General features: G+C 37.5%; 2 protein-coding genes across 6 annotated transcripts in view; both read left to right on the plus strand.

The window, feature by feature from the left end:
• mical2a (microtubule associated monooxygenase, calponin and LIM domain containing 2a) overlaps window positions 1-23,613 on the plus strand; it is a 56,677-nt gene that overhangs the window by 32,961 nt on the left and 103 nt on the right. Inside the window, exons 24-25 of one of the 4 annotated variants that reach the window (XR_013936711.1) lie at window positions 7,119-7,293; window positions 10,385-10,438. The exons of 1 other annotated variant lie outside the window; for it this stretch is intronic. The gene's annotated coding sequence lies outside the window, so the exon portion shown is untranslated. Of the gene's footprint in view, window positions 1-373; window positions 1,626-7,118; window positions 7,294-10,384; window positions 10,450-23,613 lie in introns of those variants that run through there. 2 more of the 4 variants (XM_080500099.1, XM_080500098.1) reach the window with 2 other exon arrangements.
• Window positions 23,076-23,613, plus strand: part of tead1b (TEA domain family member 1b) — a 46,790-nt gene continuing 46,252 nt past the window's right edge. For both annotated transcript variants that reach the window (XM_080500178.1, XM_080500179.1), the window contains exon 1: window positions 23,076-23,186. The gene's annotated coding sequence lies outside the window, so the exon portion shown is untranslated. The remainder of the gene's footprint in view (window positions 23,187-23,613) is intronic.

The raw sequence follows: 23,613 nt of genomic DNA on the forward strand, positions 1-23,613 counted from the left end.
CAGACATGGATCTTGTGTATTGTTTTCTAATATCATGGCAAAATTTGACACTAAAGTGAAAAGCGATTCCCATGAAGTACTGTTACCCAAGTGCCAGCACAGCTCATGTAATTCTTCTTAATGGGTTCTCCGGTTTTTGTCATCTCATGTGAGCTCAAGATGTATTTTGACAAAGTTACTCACGTAAGTCTGTTTACAATTGCTGTTGAGACAAAGAAAACAAGGCCTATGCCTTCTATGTATCCACTGGGGTTACATTGCCTCAAGTGATGTCACACGAGTGAACGTCAGCTCAGTCTTAAATGACAAAGTGTGTGTGAGTCTGGACTTTGAGATGACGGAGCCTCAAGAAGCCTGCTCTTCATCTCTGCAGGAGGCGAGCAGCTGGAGGTTACTCCTGCACATTGATCAGGCTGCCCTGATGCAACTGCATTGTGGGTAAAGGATACAGCTGCAGGAGTGACGTTTGGATTATAAAATGTTCCTCAGTGTACATCACTGTTTCTTAATTCTTTGGATCTAACTGTGTTTTACAATTTTTGTGAAACAGAATGATTGATGTCAAAAAAGGACAAAGACTCCCCTTTTCTCCTTGATAACGTTGAATGTCTTTCAGTCACGACAAAGCCCCGTTGGTTCAACTTGGAACTAGTAAAAAGCTGGCAGGATTGTGCATGTCTTCACAGATATTCAGATTGTGTTGTTTCTCTTGGTTTTTATTTAACAACTGCCACAGAAGAACCTTCACTTTAAAATGCCCTGCAACAGCAATACAATGCATATATTGGTAGTTGCTTTAAACTTTCAGATCCCAAAGAGTTTCATGTGTTTTAGTATGTAAAAGAAAAAAAAATGTTTCAGGTATTTCACCTCCAGTGCTAAAACCAAACAAGTCTGGTAATGGTTGGTCGTTAGTTCGCAGAAGTTCTGCAAGTGTTAAAGAGCTTCAGCTTGATGAATCAGCTCTTTTTTGTTCTTGGACTGAATGCAGGGTGAGTGGTACAGTGACTCACTACACCACCTTGTGGAATAAATTGGGATTACAAGATGAACCAAGCAAGCTGGTTAGCATATTATCTTGGAAAGCTTTATATTGTTGGGCTGTAATTGGTTACTGGTTTTTTTAATGATCATAGAATAATATATATTGTATATAATGAAATTGCAATGAAATACTGCATAATGCACCTTTAAAAGGACATAGAAAACCACAAAGAACAGACAGGTGAAAAACCTCAAATCGTTTCTGTTGAAGGTTCATGATCACACCATCGACGAATCACTCAATATCATGAATATCTGGAGATGTACAAAGTCTCTCAGTGTGCAGATATTGACCTTTCTCTGTCACGCCTTGTATAAATGGAATAAAACCTGCATTATCAAGTGAAATTTCTCTGTCTCCTCTTCAGTGTCTCTTGAAAGCAAAATGCCCTCTTATGTTACACTGAAAACCATTGAGGAATGCACGAAGAGCTCAAAGGGCTGAGCCGCCACGGACATGAAAAAAACAAAAACTGCTGTTTAAAAAAAAAAAGAAAAGGAAAAAAAATTTCAGCAATAAGTGGAACAGTGAACCAAAGAAGTCCTTGACTTACACAAAAAAAAACACTGTTCATACACTGAATAGAAGTCTCTATCACTGAGTTTGTTAATTAAACTTTTGAGATTTGAAGTACCAAAGAGTAGAAAGACCAAAAAAATTAGCTTTTTTTTTTTTCACTCTCCATGTAATAAAGAAGAATATTGAATGAGCAGTGTGTCTGAATTGTGGTTTGCTTCTCTGACTGTCGCTTTTTTGGAAAAACACTTTTTCAAAGAACAAAAACAGGTTGCAAACACATTTCTTTATTAGAACAAACTAGTAAGTCCACTTCAAGTGAAAACCATAGGAAGATACTTGAAGCTGGTTTCAGACACCATCTGAAAACTTTTAGATTTATCACATCGAAGCTGTTGGGAAGCAACCAAGAGGGCTTCATTTGTTCCAAACATTTGATGTGTGCAACAAGTTATTGTCTAAAAAAATAATCCTCTCGATTTGTTTCTGCATTCTTATTTGAAGGCTTTGGGCTTTAATCTTACATTGCAAATGAATTGGTGTTACCCAATCCATTTTTATCCATGCATACTTTGTTTTCAAGTATTCTAGTTCTAATAGTTTTTTTAATTCATTGTTCGTGGTTGCCTTGAAGTGAAACAAAAGTTAATGGTTAAGAGAGTCTGCATATAAATGTATATTTCTATTACAGCACATTCATTCAATACAAACTTTAGGATACCATTTGTCTCTCCAGTCTTCTGATCTTTTAAACATTGGTTTGCATTTCAGAAATGTAGTGTGTGTAAAATCTCTGTCCCTTTGAAAACAAATGAAATGTCCATATTTTTAAAAAGGCATTGGCTGTTTCAAAATGTTCAAAGTCCAACACCAGTTTGCATATTTAGTTATTTTAGAGGGCAGAAAAGAAAATGAGCTCTTTCACACACTGAACTCTCCTGTGGGATCAGGTTTGCAGTTTTATCTTTGATAATAAAATCAGAGCGGCCACTGCTGGCAGCAGCTCCCACATTTTGGAGCAAATGAGATGATGATCATCACTCTGTCAGAAAGTCTTTGTTCACTTGACTGAACATCATGAGAGATGAAATGAGACACTTTCTTGCACAAGCTTAAAACGTCCCTCTTTGGCTCGACTTTGAATACTATTTAATACTATCACATACTTAATCATTCTCTTTACTTTTACAGTTATATTTCATCAGATGATTTATGTGTTTCAAATGTTCCTTTTAAATGATTTGAAATTGCTTTTGTTAATAATATTTAATCTCTTTATTTTTATTGGTCAATGTATTTTAATATCTTTATCACCTAGATAGATAGATAGATAGATAGATAGCTTTGTTTCTGTGTTTTTAAGACAAATTTGACAAACTGGATTAAAAAATAGTCAGAGCTGTCTGGTCAGTGGGTATAAAAAAACGACTCCAAATGTATCCTGTTGTTAACGTGTGTTAAAAGGTGTTTTTTTTGTTTTGTTTTTTTTTGCTGCCCCCAAGAGGCCACATGTATATATTATTAATTATCCAATACAACACACTGCCATGCTGAGCATTAGAATAGAATAGAATAGAATAGAATGATTAATGACACATTTGACCTCCTAAATATTTCACTGGAGAAATGATGAGGCATACAGTATTATTCATAATAGAAATAACAATAGATGAACAAAGAGGTGGATTTAATTTGACCAAAGTGTTGTTATATTTAACAGCTTCAACAAAAGTCCCACATGTGCTTTTCGGTAGAGTTCAATTCGTTTGACTGACCATAACAACTTTTTTCATTCGTTTGTTTGCTGTCAAATTAAATGGCGCCTCCTTAAATGCATGGCGTGCCAAATCGGAAACAGTAACAATGATTAGCATTCACGCAGCTGAGCAATCAGAGCCTGAAATTGCACTGAAATTACAGAAGCTGTGAAAGTTGATGAAAATAAAAAAGAAAACCCGCGAGGAGATGACTCTAAAAATATAAAGTCATTATTTGAGCACTTTCGCTCAAATCATCTTTTTAAACAGTCAAACCCAATTCTCCAAGCGGAGGGGACACACAGCAGGCTGCTCGGCTAAATAAACTATTTCAACATTTACATTTCCTCTGAGGAGAAAATCATCCTATTTAAGGACATCATTTCACTAGATTTTCTCCATACCTTCGATACTTTTCAATACAGCTCACTAGAGGGCATTTTACAATAATAAATAAAGTGAATGCTGAACACTAGCTCTACAACACAGACACACCAGTGGTAAAAGTGAAACAAGCACATAATGGATCATCCCGGAACAAATGAAGCTCCTCTTCCCCACACTGAGTGAACATAAGAACTAATAGCAGTCTATATAATTCTTATTTGATTCTGTAAGATGCATTCAAAATGTTGCTTGACACTTGTCTTTAGTTTAGTGAAGCTGCTTTGAAAATGCACCGACTTCAGCCTCCCTGATTAAATCAAAACAACACAGTACTAAACGTATGTTTTGTTTGAAAATGTACATCACAATGTTCAAAAACTTGTTATTCCCCCCCCCCCCCCCCCCCCCCAACCAATGCAGAACCACAAATACAAATCACAAAAGCAAAGTCTTGATTCCTCAGCATTAGATGCGTACCATGTTCTTATTTTCCTACTTGCATCAGTTGTTCAACATCTTGGTGGGCTGACAGGTGTGAATGAATTGATGTGAAAGTGTGTTTGTCTGTCTGTATCTCTATGTTGGTCTTGTGACCTGTCCAAGCTGTACTCTGCCTCTGTCACTCAAATTATAAAAGAGATAAGGAAGATGAATGACTGAAACCTTGGAGACACACTTCTGACCGAGTTGTCCCACTTGGATGTGAGGCCCAGACAACGTTCATTGATCTTGAGAAACAGTGCAAAGATATTTTATTCTTTTTAGGGCCCATTGTTTCAGATTTCAAACACTCTTCTCTACTTATAATTTTATCCCATGAGAACTCTCCTAATGTCTCTTTTGCTAGAAACGAACGAGCATTGATTTGAAATTCTGTGTAATCGGACCATAAAAGCTTGTCGTAAATTAATCGAATGTCAGTTTGTTTTGCTCAGTATTTTGAGGATAATGCAGTTCGAAATCATCAAATACTGAACTGAATGATACTACTGAGACTCCTACAATTAATTAGGGAGAAATAAAGATGTGATTGAATAAAAAGATGAGTATCTTTGACTTAAATGCATATATAAGATTGGCTGTTTGCATCATGAGTTATACAATGTGTGTGTGTGTGTGTGTGTGTGTGTGTGTGTGTGTGTGTGTGTGTGTGTGTGTGTGTGTGTGTGTGTGTGTGTGTGTGTGTGTGTGTGTGTGTGTGTGTGTGTGTATATATATATATATATATATATAAAGATATATAAAAGAACCTTTTTCTTCCTTCAGCTCTGAAGGAAGGTGAATCCTTTTTCTTTTTCTTTGTTTTCAAAATTGCATGCATTACTTCAAACACTCTCTGCGTCCTTTTGTACCCGAGCAAATATTCCACAAAACTATTCAATAATCACATCTTCAATTAACTGTGTGCATTTTAAAAAAGACTAAATGTGTTAAGTGAAAAAATGCTGTTTCAGGGCCTTGAGCGATTTTAACGCGGTGCTTGGCGTGTAACACAAACATTCGTAATTGCATTTTTAAAGCCAAAATCAAGATGTACAAACATGGCAGCCTTCAACACAACTGAAAGCCTTCAGACTTTTGCTTTTATTATGAACTAGAAAATTCCATCAACCTGCTTGAATTGAGCCATCGCAGCCTGCCGTTTGATGTCAAATATGCTGTCAAGTTGGACGCCTTTCTGTGACATTTCTTCAGTTTATGAGTTACAGGTTTTAAATATTTTTGTTTTAATTAAATGAAGGGGGTGTGGGGGCACAGTGAAGAGAGCCAGAGTAATGCACAGAGAGAGCAGCAAATGTGACAAATTGTACACAATAATTACAGATGGACATGTGCATGTTGTAACAACCAATAATGTAACAAAGCCAATAATGTAATAAATCAGTAGCAGATTTTTATTTACAATCATGATTGAGAGGGTTGTTGAGTTTGTATAATTAATATGACAGCTATCCCATCCACTGTGCCTAATTTTCTTTTATCACCAAACTGTGCAAAACCTGCAAAAAAAGTATTTTATCTCAAACAAATATAGCCACTTTAAACAACAAAAAGCTGTGAATGTTCAGATTCATAGGTATTAAAATGCAGAAATCATCTCCTGCTTGTTACATAATTTAATTCAAAATGCCTGAAACTGAAACCGCAACAATCATGGTTTAATGTTAAAGCTTTATTTTATGTTACTTTGTCTTCATCACAATTGAAATTGTTACAGTTATAAAAATGTTTTGTTAAAACATAAAGAAATAATTAGGTTTTATTCATCATTTCGATGTCTTTCCATTTATAAAAAAAAAAAAAAAACCTCAATAATCATGCCAAGGAAAACTATCAGACTTTTATGACAAAAAACTATATTTGGCAAGTCATTTGGTCCTCTATTTTAATGATCACAAACAGCAGAGAAAGAGAGAAAAAAGGGTTGATTTTCATTCACTTAGAGAAGATTAAGATGTTGTAAATATTTTAGGGCAAATTTCGACGTGAAAAGCAAATTAGATCTGTTGGAGAGAGGAGCAAAGTGGCGAGCGACAAGTGGCTGCAGCTGCACAAGATTCATTCCCTCCTCTGAGCAGGAAGAAGATGAGGACATCAGTCCGTCTGGAAATCTGTTTCTCCAAAACCTTTTGATTCGACCTGGCCTTTCGGGGTTTTTTTTTGTTTGTTCTTTTTTCTGTTGAAATGCTACTATCTGTTTGTTTTCTGCTCAGTCTTCATATAAAAAAACCCAACAAAAAACAACCCTGAAATTCTTTGTATTGGTTGATGTGCAGCACAGTAAAGTACTCCAAGAAGAGCTTTTACATGCTGTTTGCTGTAATGGTTACATATGGGTATCACGGTTTGTGGTTTTCCAAACGTACAAATTAGAAGAAAAATGGCAAATGCAGTTGAAAATGAAAACCGCTGTAACGAGAGGTCAATGTTTTCCTCCTCCACAGCTGCACGGTACTAAATATTTTTGGCAAACATACACATTGTAAATCTATTTAATACATTTTATGTGAGGAAAAGAGAAAGACTATAATTGACTTCTCAGTAAATCTGACCATTGAGCATAATAGTTCCTGGGCTTTCACTCACAGCTCAACCAGTTTTGCACTTTTCTGATTGTTCCCCTGCTTCTTTGCATGGCTCGGTGGTTTATTCAAAACAGTGTCTCTCATTACTTCTGTCTGGCAAGTTCCCTTGCTGTCAGCCTAATGTCTAACTCCTGATCTCCCGCCTGTTAATCCGGTTACCTTCCTGTTAGTCATGTGCCGGGATCCTGCCTCAGCCCACCAGATTGCTGCCGCCACCCATCAGCCTTGTGCCCAGTGTTAACTAGTCTTCACTCGCTCTCATCGGGTGCCTTCAAATATTCACAGTAATATCATCAGGTTTTTTTTCTGCTGCTCTGCTCCTGTCAGGGATTCACGCTGCTTCAAAGGTACGAGCATTTCAATATCTGACGTACGTCTAAGAGGAAAAGTGTTTCTACACGTGAACACAGAAGATGGTCATCTCATCATTAGCAGTGTGAGCAAGTGTCTGAAAAGAAACAAAACAACCTCTATCAAAGGAAATACTACATTACATGCAAAGGTATTAAATATAATAAAGGACATTACTAGTGGTAGCAATAATAACCACTATTTTTTTTTTTTTTTTGCGATGCATGGTTTTATCCACTGAGCTTGACAGTTTACTGGAAGCAAGTCACGTGGCAAACATGTCTGTACTTTATAGGAGAAAGCCGAAACGCTCAAAGCCTCAAAGGTCTTACGATGGACCTTCTTGTTGTAAAGTAACAGTGTTAATCACAATGTGCCACTCTCAGCATTCATCAACCTTTTCTGAGGCTTTATCCAATTCAGGGTCACCAATCCCAGCTAACAATGAGCAAAGGAAGAATACATCCAAGGCAAGTTGTTACTCCATCAAAGGACAAATGCCACAGTGACCAGTTAACCCCTTATGTGCCAAGTAACCAGATATGACCACTTTCAGCTTTTAGTTACTGCGGTAACTTGATACCATTATAGAGCACGTCACTATTTTAGTTTATTTAGAGATTTCATTTTTCCAACATGTTTTTTTTTTGTCACACATAACTCAGCAGTCATGACTCTAAAAACTCACAAACATAAAAACGTGGGCTTTGAAATATTTCTTGCACAACATTCAATTTTCCATTCCTAAACATTACAAGACATGACTTAGAAAGGGTGGAACTCAAACAAATGTTTAAAGACTGTGGGAGAAAAGCAGAGGAAACCCACACATGCACACAGGAGAACATAAACAATAATGACATCACGCGTATGAACCACAACATGCAAATATGATATCTGTGTGTAAATTACTGGAATACTGATCATGGAGAACCTTTTTAATCTTGTCTCAGTCAAAGTAAATTTGTTTGGAGATGACAAACTGATCATATCACATTGTTCTGAACAGTATCTCCAGCTGCATAATCAGTGCAGCAGTGTGAACAATTTCTCACTGAAACACAATAAAGTTAAAACCTCAAAATCTAATAGGAGATAAATGTCACGACAAATACGTGCTTCCAGCTCAAGGTTGCATGTGAGTACGATGAGGGAAACTTGGCCTGGGATCCCTTCCAATGAAGAGACATGTCCAAAATGTCAACCAGAGAAAAACAGTAATTGGTAATTCAAAGAAGGTCTACAACCACTGCTTATATCTGTTCAGTAAATGTGCAGTAGGAAAAAAAAGAAAAAAAACTTCTATTCATAGTTTCGGGAAAGTGGATGTACCAGGCAACGAATGTTTATCTGAAGTAGACTATGTTCTCCAGAACAACTGATTGAGAATAGGCCAACTAAATTGTACACGCACATCCTGATGTATCTCAGAAATGTATTCTTGTCCATTTTACTGGTTGAGGCGGAGAAGAGAGCAAACATGCTATTTCCTTAAATGCATTTATTTTATATAAACATCTACTGTGGAGGTTGTCTCATAAAAGAACCTTCACTACTTCTGAGACGTACAAAGTTCTTGATGACAGGTTTGTACATTTGTTTAACATTCAGCCAAAACTCAAATACTCTGTTTTAAGCTGATAAAGTCTAAAATGTCATTGCAATTCAGATAATCCTCTACATCTGTATTGAATATTGTTGGTTGGAACAGACTTCTTTGCACTGTCTTACTCACTCTTGATTTCAGTTTTCAAGTCCCTCATATTTTCTTTCGTTCAGAATATTTTCTTATTTTCAGTCATGTAATGGCAGCTGACCTTCAGAACTGAAATGAGGCAATTCATCCAATCACACTTGCTTCTGGAGCCACAAAAGGTTTAATTCATCTGGTTTCACATACATAGGGAGCCTTCTCACAGCTATTTTCACCCACGTGCGTACTGTAAACCCTTTAAATCATCTCACCTTATCGTCCTTGTTTCGGCAACTGTTTCAGTTCATAGATCACTTTTAAACATATACAGTTCACCTGTGTGTTGCACTCTGTGAAATTTGCCAGCAGTAGAAAGCTCTGCAAAAAAATTATAATAAGACATAAATGAGAGGTATTTCTACTTCTCTTAGTTTGCATTTTTCCACTTCTCCTCCAGTACCGAAGAACCCAGGCGGTTTCCCTTTTCGCACTGGAATAAAAGCTTTATATGCCGATTTTATCGCGTTCCGTTCTGGGGCCTCCTCCCTTTCTCTCTCATTAAATGTACCTTAAATCTCTGAGAGGATCTTCTTTGCTCTGCACTCGGTGCTGTACGAGGGAAAAATGTGACAATGGGGTATAAAATTATTTACTTTAGTGAGCCGCCAAAAGCTGCAGAGCAGTGCCGTTAACTGAGCCGACTGTGAGCTTCACCGTTATGGCGAAACCTTTCTCCAGTGAAGGTCAAGATCAAAGTGTGCTGTTATCACAGAGGGGCAATTTGTGGCGCAGTCAGCAGGTAAAAAACATGACAACATACATACAACATACGCACATCCATCCATCCATCTTCTATACCACTTTATCAAGGTTAGTCTTGCGCAGTTGCTGAAGTCAATAAACTAACCGTGGGCAAAGTCAAGGTGCGAGGACCGGTCACCACTCCGCCACAGGGCGAACTCAGGAAGCCACATTACAGTCACATTCACACAGGCAATATAGAGACACCAATCAGAATCACCTGCAAGTTTGTGGACTGCAACGTGAAAACTGGATTACCTGCAGAAATCCTGATTATCACATGCAATCTTGCAACATGTCTCAGCCACACCCTCCAGTTTTGTTTGTTTTTTTAAGTTGGATACTTTTACAAAAAGAAACACACCAAATCTCAGAATGGAGTCAACAAAACCCCCCAAAAAAAAACATTCTCATGAAAGTCACATCTGTTTTCTACGAATGAACATGGACTGCTTGGGATTTTTGCATAAAGCATCAACATGGTGTTCAAAGGACAGTTTACTGTCTATGATTGTGCCAAGGTACTTATATTCTTGTACTACCTCTACAACCTGATTGTCTATGATGACAGGAGAGAGACAGAGAGAGAGAGAGAGAGAGAGAGAGAGAGAGAGAGAGAGAGAGAGAGAGAGAGAGAGAGAGAGAGAGAGAGAGAGAGAGAGAGAGAGAGAGAGAGAGAGAGAGAGAGAATATGAATGAATTTTTTTTTTGTCCTGAAATCAATCTGCATTTCTTTCTTTTCTGACAGGTTGATGATGAGGAAGGAGAGACACTGAAATCTTTCACTACAGGCTATAACTGTGTTGTCGGCAAACATTATAATATGATGATTTGTAAAGAGAAGGGAAAGTACTCACTAGTCATGAACTATCTGACAGCAACGCGAAGGATGAAAGAAAAAACGTCAACATTGGTCAGTAGCTGTGATACCCTTGATATAAATTATATTAGCTTAACTTTATTGTACTACTTTGCAGCTGTTTGCATGTTTGTAGTTTGTATCTGCTGTTTTGATGCTTGTTTATATCGGTTAATGATTACACACTGATATGATACACAATGACAATGATACACTATATATATATATATATATATATATATATATATATATATATATATATATATATATATATATATATATATATATATATATATATGAATAACCTTTTCATGACAACAGATAACAAAGAACATTTTTCATATAAAGTGTCTATACCTGCCTGTGCTGCATATGCAGAGGTTTTATGAGCCAATGGTAAAATGTTATTTAAAGGTGGCTTCAGTTCATAGCATCATACTAGCTGCTCTTAGTTTTGGTTGAAGATGCTCTTATAAAATTGGGCCATAGATTTCTTGCCAGCAGTATCCTTTGACATTTCAGCTGGGATAGTGACAACGCATTTCAATAGCTCATTGTTCTGAGCTACTATCATCAGTGATGCCCAGGACCTGGATGCTGTTTTTTTTTTTTTTTCAACCAAAAAGCACAAAATGATCACCCATAATCAGGCATCATACACCAAGATGTCTTGAACAGAAGCATTTCCAGCCATTAAAGGTAATTACACTCCCGTATCTGCCTTTATATACCACTGTATTCATATCAAATAAGCCTCTCCACACATACTAAGACCATAACCCAGCCTGTCCTTTATATAGGACAACAGCAGTTCTGGCAGCAGTTAAGAAAAACACCCTTAGAAAGGTGCGCTTGGCAAGGCTGACACCGGGGATGAGTGGTTTATGTCTATTAAGGGTCTGGGAACCTGTATGTGTTTGCTATTGATTTGTGCCTCAGAACAGCAGAATCTATTAAATGTTATCCATGTTCTACACTATTAGCACTGCTCTGTCCATGTTGAAACAGCCACCATTGAGGTTAGTAATTCCTTTGGAAATGTACTATTTTAAAGTAATACACTACCTATGCCTTATACTGCCTTCTGTAGTCCTTCACCATAAGTCTTCATTTTAAGTATATACATAATTGTGAGCTTCAGCTATTGTTTCTCTTGGAATGGTTTCTTTTCTGTATCATACTTTAGATCCAGCTATTTTATTTTCTGCCAGATGGCAGAAATTCGTTGGTGGACGGATTGTTTTCGAGAGGCATAAAGCTGTGCTCTAAAAACATGCAACTGTGTGATATCACAAAATCCTCTGCCTCAGATACAATCTGAGTGCACATCTGGTCATAATCACATTTTAAACATTGGTTATGCAACAATCTGTCTTTAATGTCTGTGTCCTACTGGCAGGACCTTTGAAATGAGCTGCCACAGAGATAAAGAGATTTGTCGACAGCAAGCAGGTATGCAAACTGTTTAACAGTGATAAAAAAAAAGGCTGCAGGAGCAGATCAGAGTTGAAAAAGCATTAGTGAGGATTTTTGTGAGAACTTAATTCCATCGAGTGACACATTTCTCGGTTATTCACCTGTACAATCTGCTATGCTCCCAAAATGTATTTATACAGTTGTGTGGTATGTGACAGGCGTGTTAGCAGGCTCCTAAAAATGTTATAATACAGCTGCTCTATGGTTTTTGTATAGGCAGTTCTTGTTTGTGTTGAGTTACATTGAATGAATATTGATGAGTGACTTATTATTTCACCCTCAAAGCATTTCTTAATCAAACTGCTACGAAGCTGCTGTTAGCAATGGGTTTTGCGGTATGAAAAGCTGTTGCAGCTGCAGCTGCAGTGGGACCACCAATTACTAAATCTTGCAGTAAACGGATCAGATCAAGAAGGTCTGAGGAGAGTGTGCAAATGACTGGTGGAGCTCATGAAGACCTAAAGCATCATAGGCATAGATGGATAGTCTTTCATAGTACAAAGCTTGGACATGATAATTGTGTCACATAAGAATGCAGCAGCGACAGAATAGCTCACATTCGACTTTCTGACAAATGTCTCCATAAAACCAAGTGCTTCACATTAAAAGGGAACATTTGAGACAATCGCAAAATAAATAGATTATAAGCCGAACTGGTCAGTCACAGAAAGACACTGGGACCCTGTCCTTGATTAAGGGTACTATCTGAAAATGCTGCTGCATTTAACACATCGCAGCTGATGAGATGTGTTATGACAGTGAATGTGCTAGGCCGCTGGAACAAACCACTCTGGTACATTTCTACACAAAGCACCCAGTAATTTTCATTCATCGGAAATATTGATGGTCAGCAACAGACCTTCCAGCTGTTTAACTGTGTCCTCTTAAATTCCCAGTGTGGAGGGCAACTGGTTGTACTATCGGCATTTATTATATATTTTACTCCTCAAATAAAATGAAACATGATGGGTTGAACTGCTGTTTTCGGTTTGAAAGTGTGGTACATAACCTGTCATGCACAGTTTATGTCTATGCACATAAATTAGCTCGATTGAATCAAGTGTTTTTGATCAATTAGTCTAAAGGCCGTAAGTCTGTCCAATTCTATCATAATCTGTACTTCAAGTATTCTGAAAATGTGAAAGGACGAGCCCCACTAATGATAGTTTCCTATGTTTGACTATTTGGAGGGCTAAATTTCAGAAATAAAGAACATTTATATATCTGTAGAACAGTTATGTAGTTTTCTGCTTTCTGTACTCTGGTTTCGTCTCACAGTTTAAATACATGCATCTGAGGCATGTTGGTGACTCTAATTTGTCCTCTATAAATTTGAGTGTCTGTACGTGTATACTTTATGTTCTTGCAGAAAAACGGTAAAGCTGCTGTGCTAAGCAATAACCTGTTACAAACCCCGGAGTAATAAAAAATGTTTTATGTGAGATACTTTTTTAAATGTGTCAACCTTGTGATGTCTTCGAGAGTAATTATTTCTGCACTAACTGTGGTTTTAAATAGGCAGACAAATTCCTGTTTCATCAGTTGGTCCATCAATAGGTAACTAAATGCAAAATAGTTGATTGCTCCAGTCCTTCAGTTTACACCAGGAAACTCTTGCAAGAATATTAAATGTAGTTATTTCCTCAAAGACAAACAGTTAAACAAAACAAGCAAATTGTAATCATTACTCTGCTGACTGATAATAGCTTTACTCTATTTAAAGCAGTGAATCCAGTACATGAAATATCTTATGGTTCTAGTCTGATTGAGTAAAATTAGATTTTTTATTTTTTTATTTAGAAATTAGGCAACATGTTTGGCTTATTTGCAGCTAAGGGAAAAATAATTATAGAGGGTGATTGGCTGATTGCATGAACTATTTATTATTTCAATATCCCTAAATGGGGACATTTCTAATGTCTGTAATGGTTATGGGAACACAGGAGATTGCATTCATGGCACACTTGAAATTCCTTCACAAATGTGTCTTGCCCGACTATAGCTTGAGATTCAATGACGTAATTTTATTGTGTAGATTGCAATTATCTTGATATTGACTATGTTATCAGATGACAATGCAATTGTTTTTTACAGCGTTTTTACCATTACATCAAAGCATCTGCAGTATATATGTCAAACAATAAATATACTTCAAGATTAACGTTCACTCAGGCACTTATTGGGTAATGAAAAAGGACCTTATGACATGAAAAGAGTTGGGACCAGAAATAAGATGTTGTATCACCATGGAAACCCATTCACAACAGTTCATTTTTGAAAGGATTTATTGCAAATGTCTATATTGAAGCTTTGATGCTTCTAATTTTGAATTCATCTGGATAACATGGGAATATGTTAGGAAATACTGTATTTGAAACTTAAAAGCAGCAACATACGTTTTTTAAAGTTATTAATTCATCTATTGAAATTGAAAGGTATCGGAGGAGACAGATGAACAGCTAAGAAAAGTGGAGCAGCCTTAATATGTTAAATATGCCATCTTTTACCATGTTTAATTAATTAGTTTGGGATGATTTGATTTAAAAAGCAGAATTCAGAATACTTCTCAGAGAGAACATACGTGAAATTATACAGAATAATATCCTTAGTGTTAATGTATATGTTCAATACATGATTGGGAAAAACAAGTTCCAGTTGTCCTTGTGTTCAGGTATACCACTGTGATCTATATGCACCATCTCAACGACTATCCCATGATAGCTTGTCCAATTATGTTGAAAAGAAATAAATTATGGGATGTATTTATCTTTCATAAGACTTCATAGTGCATGTATTAAAAAAAAAAAACCTGCATCCAGTGAAACACAAGTATGGCATATGTAATGATCAGAAGCTATGTTGGTTGAGATGTGGGCTCCCACACTCCTATTCATTTATCCAGTAAGTGGCCCTCACTACTCCTCCTCTTATCTCTGAATAAAGTGAATCAGTGTGGCTGGCTGAGCAGTCAGAGCTGAGGGCCAGGAAGGCACCTGGCCTTACACAGCGATCTGATTAGAGGAGGTTGCAGGCCAGGCTGAACCAGACCAGGCCAGGGCAGAGGCAGCGGCAGGGCAGGTCTGGTGGAAAATGAACTAAACCAGGCTAATTCTATTGCACCCATGGCCTCCCTGAGAGGGAGCAAGTTCAAATCAGAGCAATGCCACAGCACCGACCAACCTTATCAAGCCACACGACATAAATGAAGACGACGGTGAAGAAACTATAGCCTCACTGGTTCAGAACAGATGATTGGTGTTCTCTGAAGCATGCATTTAATGATTAAATTGTTATTATCTATGGCAACCCAATGCTCCCAAATTGGCTTTTGAATGAAAGTCCTCTGACATATTTGATCTTAGCAGGGAAAAAAAGCAGGGATGTTGAGAGAGCTAAATGTGATTATAAAAACAGGTTTGAAGTGTTTCCTACTTGTATTCTGCCTATTTTGATTGTTTTTGGGAGAACTCTATAACTAATTTTATAATGGTAATCAGTTAAGGACTTGTTGCTTCTTAATGTAGAAGCGTTACAGCACAGTGTCACTATTTATTGTTTTATTATTTATGCTGGTAGGCAGAAAGTGTTTGTGCCTTGTCAGTCATTTTGTTTTTGAGGACACACACATTCCAACAATACAGTAAGTGTTTTAGTCAGCCTGATAAGTAACATTTAATTACAGTAATTGACATTCAGAATTAGAGGCTTTTAAGCCTAATACATGTTGTCATTATCTTGATCTTAGATTTTCCACTTCATTGCCAAGTGCAGCCTGTGGAAACCTTGGGTCAGACAAGCAAAGCACATTAGAGGGACGGTGGGAGGATCATTGATAAATATAAATTTAAAATTTTCAATGACTCAATAACTCAAACAACCACCTTTTTTTTCCTGTCACATTGTTGTCTTGGTGAAAGAGTATCTAAATATCAGCTTTGTCAAATTGAACCCCTGAACTGGCACACACCGAATTAAGGATATTAACTAAAATGTTTGTCTCATAAGTAATTTCATAATACAGATGAAGCATGAAGTGACAGCTGGACACAGGGGTCAAGCATTGACTACAATGTACAAAGTATTCGGGTCAAAATCTGATGAGGTGTTTGTGGAGTGTCCAAAAAGTGTAACACATATAGCTGCATTTCTTAATTTCTTGCTCACATGTCTGTCTTATTTGGCACCTATACAACCAGTTCGCATGACCACGCCCTATTACAGAACAGGAGGCCTGGCGAACAGGGTATTTCTTCTGGAGTAAACAAGAGGTAGTTTTTCTGCTTCATCACATGCAGAGATGATGCAATGCAAAAATTCCTGGGCAAAGGAAGAGATAAAAACATGAGGAATCCACATATCCATAATTTAGCTGTAATCATTTGGTTCAGTAACCTACAAAATGTGGTCTCGGCTCGGAGCATTGACACCAAAGACTTGTCGGGAGCCTCCTCTGAACTGTGACACTTGTGACGAGAGCTCTCAGGATGCACCGACAATTTAGCGCCCAAACAGTAACAGAACACGTGAAATCCTATAGACACCACAGACACAGATGGCTTCTCAAAATTACAATCTTGTTGGAGGTTCGTGTTTGAGGTGATATTGCTTTGATTGGGCTTACTACTAAAATATTTGGAGGAGTGGATGAAGTGGAACAGATTATGAAATTGACAAAAGTAAAAAAAAAAAAGACTAAAAATGCATTACAAGATGTTACTTTAAAAAGCCCTTTTTTCCATTTAAAAAAACACATTTTCCACTGCTTCTCTCTCTCTCTCTCTCTCTCTCTCTCTCTCTCTCTCTCTCTCTCTCGCTCTTATCTGAGCTAAACGTGCACAGACAGATGTTAAAAGGTGTTGATGGATGTCCTCAGAGGAGCTGTCGTCCATCTTCATAGATCTCTTTCTTTTGAAAGATTGGTGTCAAAACACATGGCTCCTAATGGATGACTTGTTCAGGCACGACCACAGTTGTGTCTTTGCTTATGTTTTCCGACTGCAAGGGTGCGAAGTCACACGTGCAAATCTGAGCAAGTCTAGCTTTATTAAAATGTGTTGAAAATGTTTATATTTTCAGGGTAAAGCTGGTCTGGAAATAGTGTTAGAGATACGTGTATGACACCTGACAGAGGTGGTTTTAGCAATTTGCAATAGCCTTTGACTGAAAATATGAAAAGATATTTTTATTTTGAGGGTGTCGCAGATTCAGGATTACAGTACATTTAAATAACATTGTATGTTTCTCCCCCAATAACATATTCTCATGAAATCCGTTTCTCAAATGGGGAAAACATTTTATTACATTAATTGCCATTATTTGCTACTTTTACTGTTGTATCAAGCTGCAGAACAGTGTTTTTGTTTTAACTGTGATTAAGTTTGCAAAGTGTTTTCCAACCTCGTTTGCATGAAGATTATTTTGAACATCTACCATCCTCCTGACTCCTGAGGCCAGTGAGCTGCTGCTTATATTATAGGTCCTGGAGGAAATACTGCTGTTCTGAACTATAACATGGAGGTGGTGTATTCTAAAAAAGATGTGATAGTGGCAGCAAAATCACAGTTTTATAAATTTTTTCAAACTGCACCAGGATTTTCCACAATTCAAAAATGTATATTATTACATTGCAAAGCACTTTAAATATTACCAAGGCATCACCCAAGCACAGAGTTTGGCTGTACCCTTCAATGCTTAACAATTTTTGAGGCATCCTGGCTGGGGATGTAATACAATTTGGTTAATTCTTAAGACACAGGTATTGGTAATTATGAGATGCAATATGTTTATAGTATACACACACAATCAATAGCGTGTATGGAAATGCAATACCTGTATGACCAATATCTGTACATATAGGAATGTTAAATAACCAATGCAGGTATTGGTCTCACTAAAAATAGGAGTGTAGAGTAAACAAATAAAAGTGCCTTGGTCAGTCCACCATCCAAAGTAAGCAAAGTAAAAAAAAATTTTTTTTATAGAATTTCTGTATTTTCAAGATTGACAATTTTGTAAATAATCTGAAATTATTGAACCTCTGTCTGTCCTCACTTCTGCTTGCCACTGGACTGTATTTTGTATTGTTGCACTAATCTTGATGCATTCTTTCTGGTACACAGTATCCCTAAGGTTAATCAAGAGCAACCACTCATGACGATGAAAAAAAAACAAAACGTCATCTGCCTTCCAAGCAGTTTTTTTTTATTTTTTTATTTTTTTTAATGAAACTGTATTTGTGCTTGTGATATTTTGACAAACTGTACATGAATCCAGAACATTGGAAACAGGACCACCAGACAGTTGTGGCCTCTTCGCTGTGGTTTCATGAACTCCAGAGCAGACAATAAAAACATTTCTGGCTTTTCACTTGTTTCTACATATATTTAGTTGAACCAACAATTGGTATATTTCTGTTCAAAATGTTCAAAAATGTTCAAAAATAGAGAAGGTGAGATTTCTCTGAATGTTCCAGTGAGAATAACAGGAACAGTAACTTGACACAGACCAAGAAATGCTATGATACTGAGATGAAGGATAAATGTCTTTGTTGGCTTGCGGACTCCTTCAACATCTCTGTCAACATCTCAGAATCAATGTGAGGCAATGGCTTTATAATCTGATACAATTTAGTTACATGAAACAGGAAACGTATGGTTCAGGTTCAATCATATATAGTGAATTGTTGCAAGTGTCCCCACAGTCTGTGTTAGTTGTAACAGACCCTGAGGTCGAACATAACATAATAATACTGTAAATCCTACGCTCACGCAGCCAGGAACTGGCATGATTACAGTAGGGAAGGTCCCGTTTTCCACTTTACAGTGTCCACATGACAATAACATGACAATAATCAATATGGCTGCCTCGGGCAAATCTGCTTCTTTGCTGCTGTCAGAGGCAAGACACAAACAAGCCCTTCATCAAACACATGAACTGAGAAGACCACGTTCATACACATTTGCTGTCATTTGAAAGTAAAATATAATTGACCGTTTTTTATTACCTTCTTTTCATTATTACTGGCTTGCATATGTGTTAACCTGAGCAGTTGCAACATTTTGTAATAAGATATTTGAAAATATGAACACGTCTCAACAACGGACATGTTTATGTGTGCCACAGCACACTAAAATATTAGCATCATCAGCTCCCAAGAATTATATCCATAGACAGACATAGGATGTCATTAAAATTTGACAGGTTTAACTTGAAAGCTTCCAGTGTCCTCCCAAAAACAAGTGAAGTAAAAAAGATAATCCTGATTTGCAAACGTCATTTTTTATGTGTCTCTGAAACTGGAACTGTTTGCCTCAGGATAGGACTTTCTGATTACACATTCAGAGGGGATGACATTTATTCTACTATCATAATTATTGGTGAAATTAGACATTAGAATGCTGTGTTCCAACCAATGTTGGAATAATGCACTTTGATGTAAATTGTTTACTTTATCACTACTAATTTTGACTTATAATGATTGTGAAATTAATAAATCAGTTAAAATTTACTGACGTTTCAGTGATTCTTATATTCGGTTACATTTGTGTCAGACAAACACGATTGCGGAGCCAGTGCCTGTCTCAGCAATGCTCCGGTTGATTAGTAACAGTAATAACAAAAAAGCTCGATAACTGGCGGAGCTGCACCTGAACCAACAAAGTGTATCTCGTTGAAGATGGGGGATTTTTATAAGCTCTTCTAATATAATAGTCAAACTGACTAAACAACATGTGTGCCCCACCAAAATGAGTGCTTCAATACAGTTTTCACTTTCTTTCTTAAAAGAAAATGAAGTTCCTTGTTTCTTAAACCAAAAAATGGGACTTGTAAAACTAATTACTTAATGACTGATTCACTCATTACGTTCTGCTGAAGTTTCCTTGATTAGCAAGTCAAATGGTTTTGCACGCACGGTATTGTGGCCTGCTTGATTATTGGATGATTATTTAAGCCCGATAGTTTTAACGGCGCATACTCTAAACACTTTCAGGGATGAAATGTTCAGGACACACACTGAACTCCATAAATGAACGAATGACAGGCAGCAATGAAAACAGCTGACTACCAACATGTAGACAGCAGCAGACAGCTCCGAGAACAAGGAGCTGTGGTTTATTTAGGGGGGCTGTGGACTGTGGGCTGTGGACTTTAGGCACTGTGTAGGCAGACTAACATCGGCTCACATCAAAGTTAAAATCTGTCTTAGGGAGCAGGTCAGAGGGAGAGAAAGAGAGAGACAACAGCTCTCCAACTGTCTGCAGTAATTGTAGCTGCATTATTGAATGTATTATAGTAATAATCAGTATCTAGCACATCTCTTGGGGTGAACAAATACACACTTTTGCTCAGATCCGTCATTTTATTAAGCATTTATTTAAATTGCCTGGCACTTTGCAGACAATACTACGGTAATTATGCGTGAAGTAATTCCCCAAGAGGCCAAACAGAGAGAGCAGACATCTGAGCAGCATTCCTCCTAATCCACATTCACAATAGCAAAGGATGGGCGGCGCTTTTCAAATACTGAAGAAGATAAATCCTCATTAACCGAATGAAGATGTTTTGTGTTTGTTAAACTTTGATTATTATGAGGCTACAATTTTTTTTGTCCACATTATTACATTTAAGAAATAGTTAGAGACACATACATACTTTAAGCTGAATTTTCTAAAACAGAACAGATATTCACAACATTATTTTATATTTTTGCCATTTATATATTTGCCCAGTAAGACTTGAAAGGGATTTTTTTTTCATTATAAATGTGTCATTAATTCATTTCAGAGATTAAGTTATTTTTTAGCATGCATTGTTAATGGCTGATTAGATATATTAATACATAATATAAACAGAATAACATATAATAAAGCCAGCTCAGGATTTTTTCTCTTTGAGAGATAACTATTATTCTGTAAACTGAATTTGCCTATCCATAACAAAAGAGGCCTACTTTGTAGATAAGAAACCATAAGGCAACTTTCAGTAAACTTTGTGTATAATTTAAGTACCTTGGAGCGACAGCAAAAAGATTTTATATTTTTTAGAAATCAAAACATAGTAAGCTTAACTCAGGGCTCTGTCACCCACAGCTCTTCAGTCATTCTGTAGTGGCTCCTTGTTGCTTAATGGAATATTTTTTTTATTTTTTTTCATTACTCTTATAAGACACTCTTACCTTGCAATCAGAGATGATAAATGTAACACTTGAATCAAATAATCTTTTGATACTTGTCCAGCTAAGATGAATAAAGTCACCTTCCGGGCACGTCTCATAGAAATACAGTTTTATTCAATGTAGGCAGATATATGAGACTTTTCTGACTTCATTTTCTCTCCGTTAGTCAGTGCAGCACACACTACAGACTTAGCTTACATAGAAGAACTACATATGTATATTTATGATCAAGGTTTTCTCTTCTTTTGAATGTTAAACACGTTTAGTGGCTCCAGAAAGGTTACATTTGCTTGCTCAAGGGCAAAAAAAATGTACTCTCGGTTGAATAGGTTGCAAACCCCTGCCATAGTGTTACTGCCAAACATAGCATCACGGTACCATGTTACTTTATAAAACGTTATTCTCAACAGTGAACCACACTTAATGAGTTCATCAGTCATTAGACGGGCACACTGAGTGCTGACAGCTCTGCTAATGTGACACATCAACACTATCAAATCTATGTGAGAGAGACGCTTAAAAGTCACGTCACACTTCTTATGATTTATTTTCAGGAACTTGTTTGTAACTGGGGTAATGTGGGGTCACGGGTTAATCTTCCCTTGTCAGTGAAAAGGTAGTAGGTTCATATCTGCACTTTACACGTTCTTCCTGTTCATGTGAATGTTTTCAACTGATACTTTTTTCCCCACAGTCCAAACAACGTGTGACTTGTTGGTGTAAATGTGTGTATAAATGTGTTTCCTCTATACATGGACTGGCAACTGGTCTTGGTAGCGCTCTGCCTTCACCAATGGTTAGCCGGGATCGGCTCCTGCAGCCTGTGAAGGTGAACAGGATAAAAACAGTATAGAAAATGGATGTGTGGGTCGATGTTTATAATTCCAATACTGTTTTAAAGAAGTGACAACTAATTTTCAAAACATGTTACTAGTAATGATATATCAAGCCCTAATGAGACCTTTGATTCTGACCACAGACACCAAAACTGGTGTATTCAAATGCACAACTCGGAAAACACAATTTAGTAGTTTATCTAAAACTCTTTATATTGCTTAAGTTAAAAAAACAACAAAAAAAAACCATCAAAAAAGGGGCTCACAAAGAGGATCAAAAAAGTACCCACACAATCAAAAATGATCCCAAGCTTGAAAGCTTGATTTGATTTGAGGTGGTGATGTTTTACTTAACATGAACCCAATCTAAGACATGACATGAAACACAAAACAATAAACATTAATAATGACGTTTACATGTACAACCAGCGGCCAAATCCCACCAATTCACCCAGGACTCAAGACATCATGAATTACCCAGATGTGTACTTGCTATTGGCTAACATTCTCGCTAGAAAGATTGTTTTGGCTGGCATAGATGGGGCTTGACATATGTGTTGATAACCTGTATGCAACTCAGTTACTTTTTTTTTTTTTTAATGGAACCATTTGTCCTCAGGTACTCATTTTCAGTAACTTCTTTATGATTTTACAACTTTGCAAAATAAAATAAAAACAGTCACTGTAATCAAGTACTATTTATCACTAACTCATATGCAGCTCCAATACTTTTCTAAAAGAAGTAACCAGTATCTGTACACCGTTACTAATCCCCGTCGTCCTGGACGGTTTGGATGCGTTCAGGTACCTGTGGCCTGCGGAGCTGTAATTTCGGAGCTGTCACTGAAGGCGGCGGCTCCCGGGATGTCCATGCCCTCCCTGTCCCCGCCGCTCCCGCCGCCGCTGCCGCTGCTGCCGCTGCTGCTGCTGCTGCTCGCTGCCCAGGCCGCCTGCTGGCTGCTCCACTCGGGATGACGCCACCTCTCGCTCCGCCCCGGCGCAAACTCGCTCCCTGCGTTCATTTCATTCCTCTTCTCATTCCGAGCATTCTTCGCATCTCTGTCAGTGCGCGAAGCGATTCACCTACACCTTTGCTGGCTGGCCCAGAAAACACCAGAATAACTTGACATAGTATTTCCCAGTACCCAGTAACATCACACTACCTACAGAAAGGGGCATTTTTAAATGAGATATCATTAACGAGGTAAGTTTCAATGGTAGTTGCAGGTATTCAAACTGGTTGTGGACTTCTCCTCAATTGGGGGGCTAGTTTTCGCTTTTGGAAATACCGCACATTGTATTAAAACGTTGTCTTGATTCGTGTGTTTTTGAGGTTTCTCCCACGGCCGTGAAGTGAGCTTTAGGTCGCTTGTTTCCTAACGCGGGGATAGACAGATGGCCGCTGTTGCAACAGGGTGCTCACTTTGAACACTCTCCGTTGTAGCCCGTGGCTTTTGACGCGGCAGCGAAAAAATCTTTCACATTTTTCACATTTTTTGCGAAGAAGCCCGATCGTACGCCCCTATAAAACGCCTCAGATGGCGTCTGCCCCCGACTCGGAGAGTGGGAAGCCGGCGGAGGGACCGGGGATGAAGTAGAAAAAACACCGCACGAATAACAGTTTTTTTTTT

The sequence above is a fragment of the Blennius ocellaris genome (assembly GCF_963422515.1).
Source record: "Blennius ocellaris genome assembly, chromosome: 1".
NCBI lineage: Eukaryota > Metazoa > Chordata > Actinopteri > Blenniiformes > Blenniidae > Blennius > Blennius ocellaris.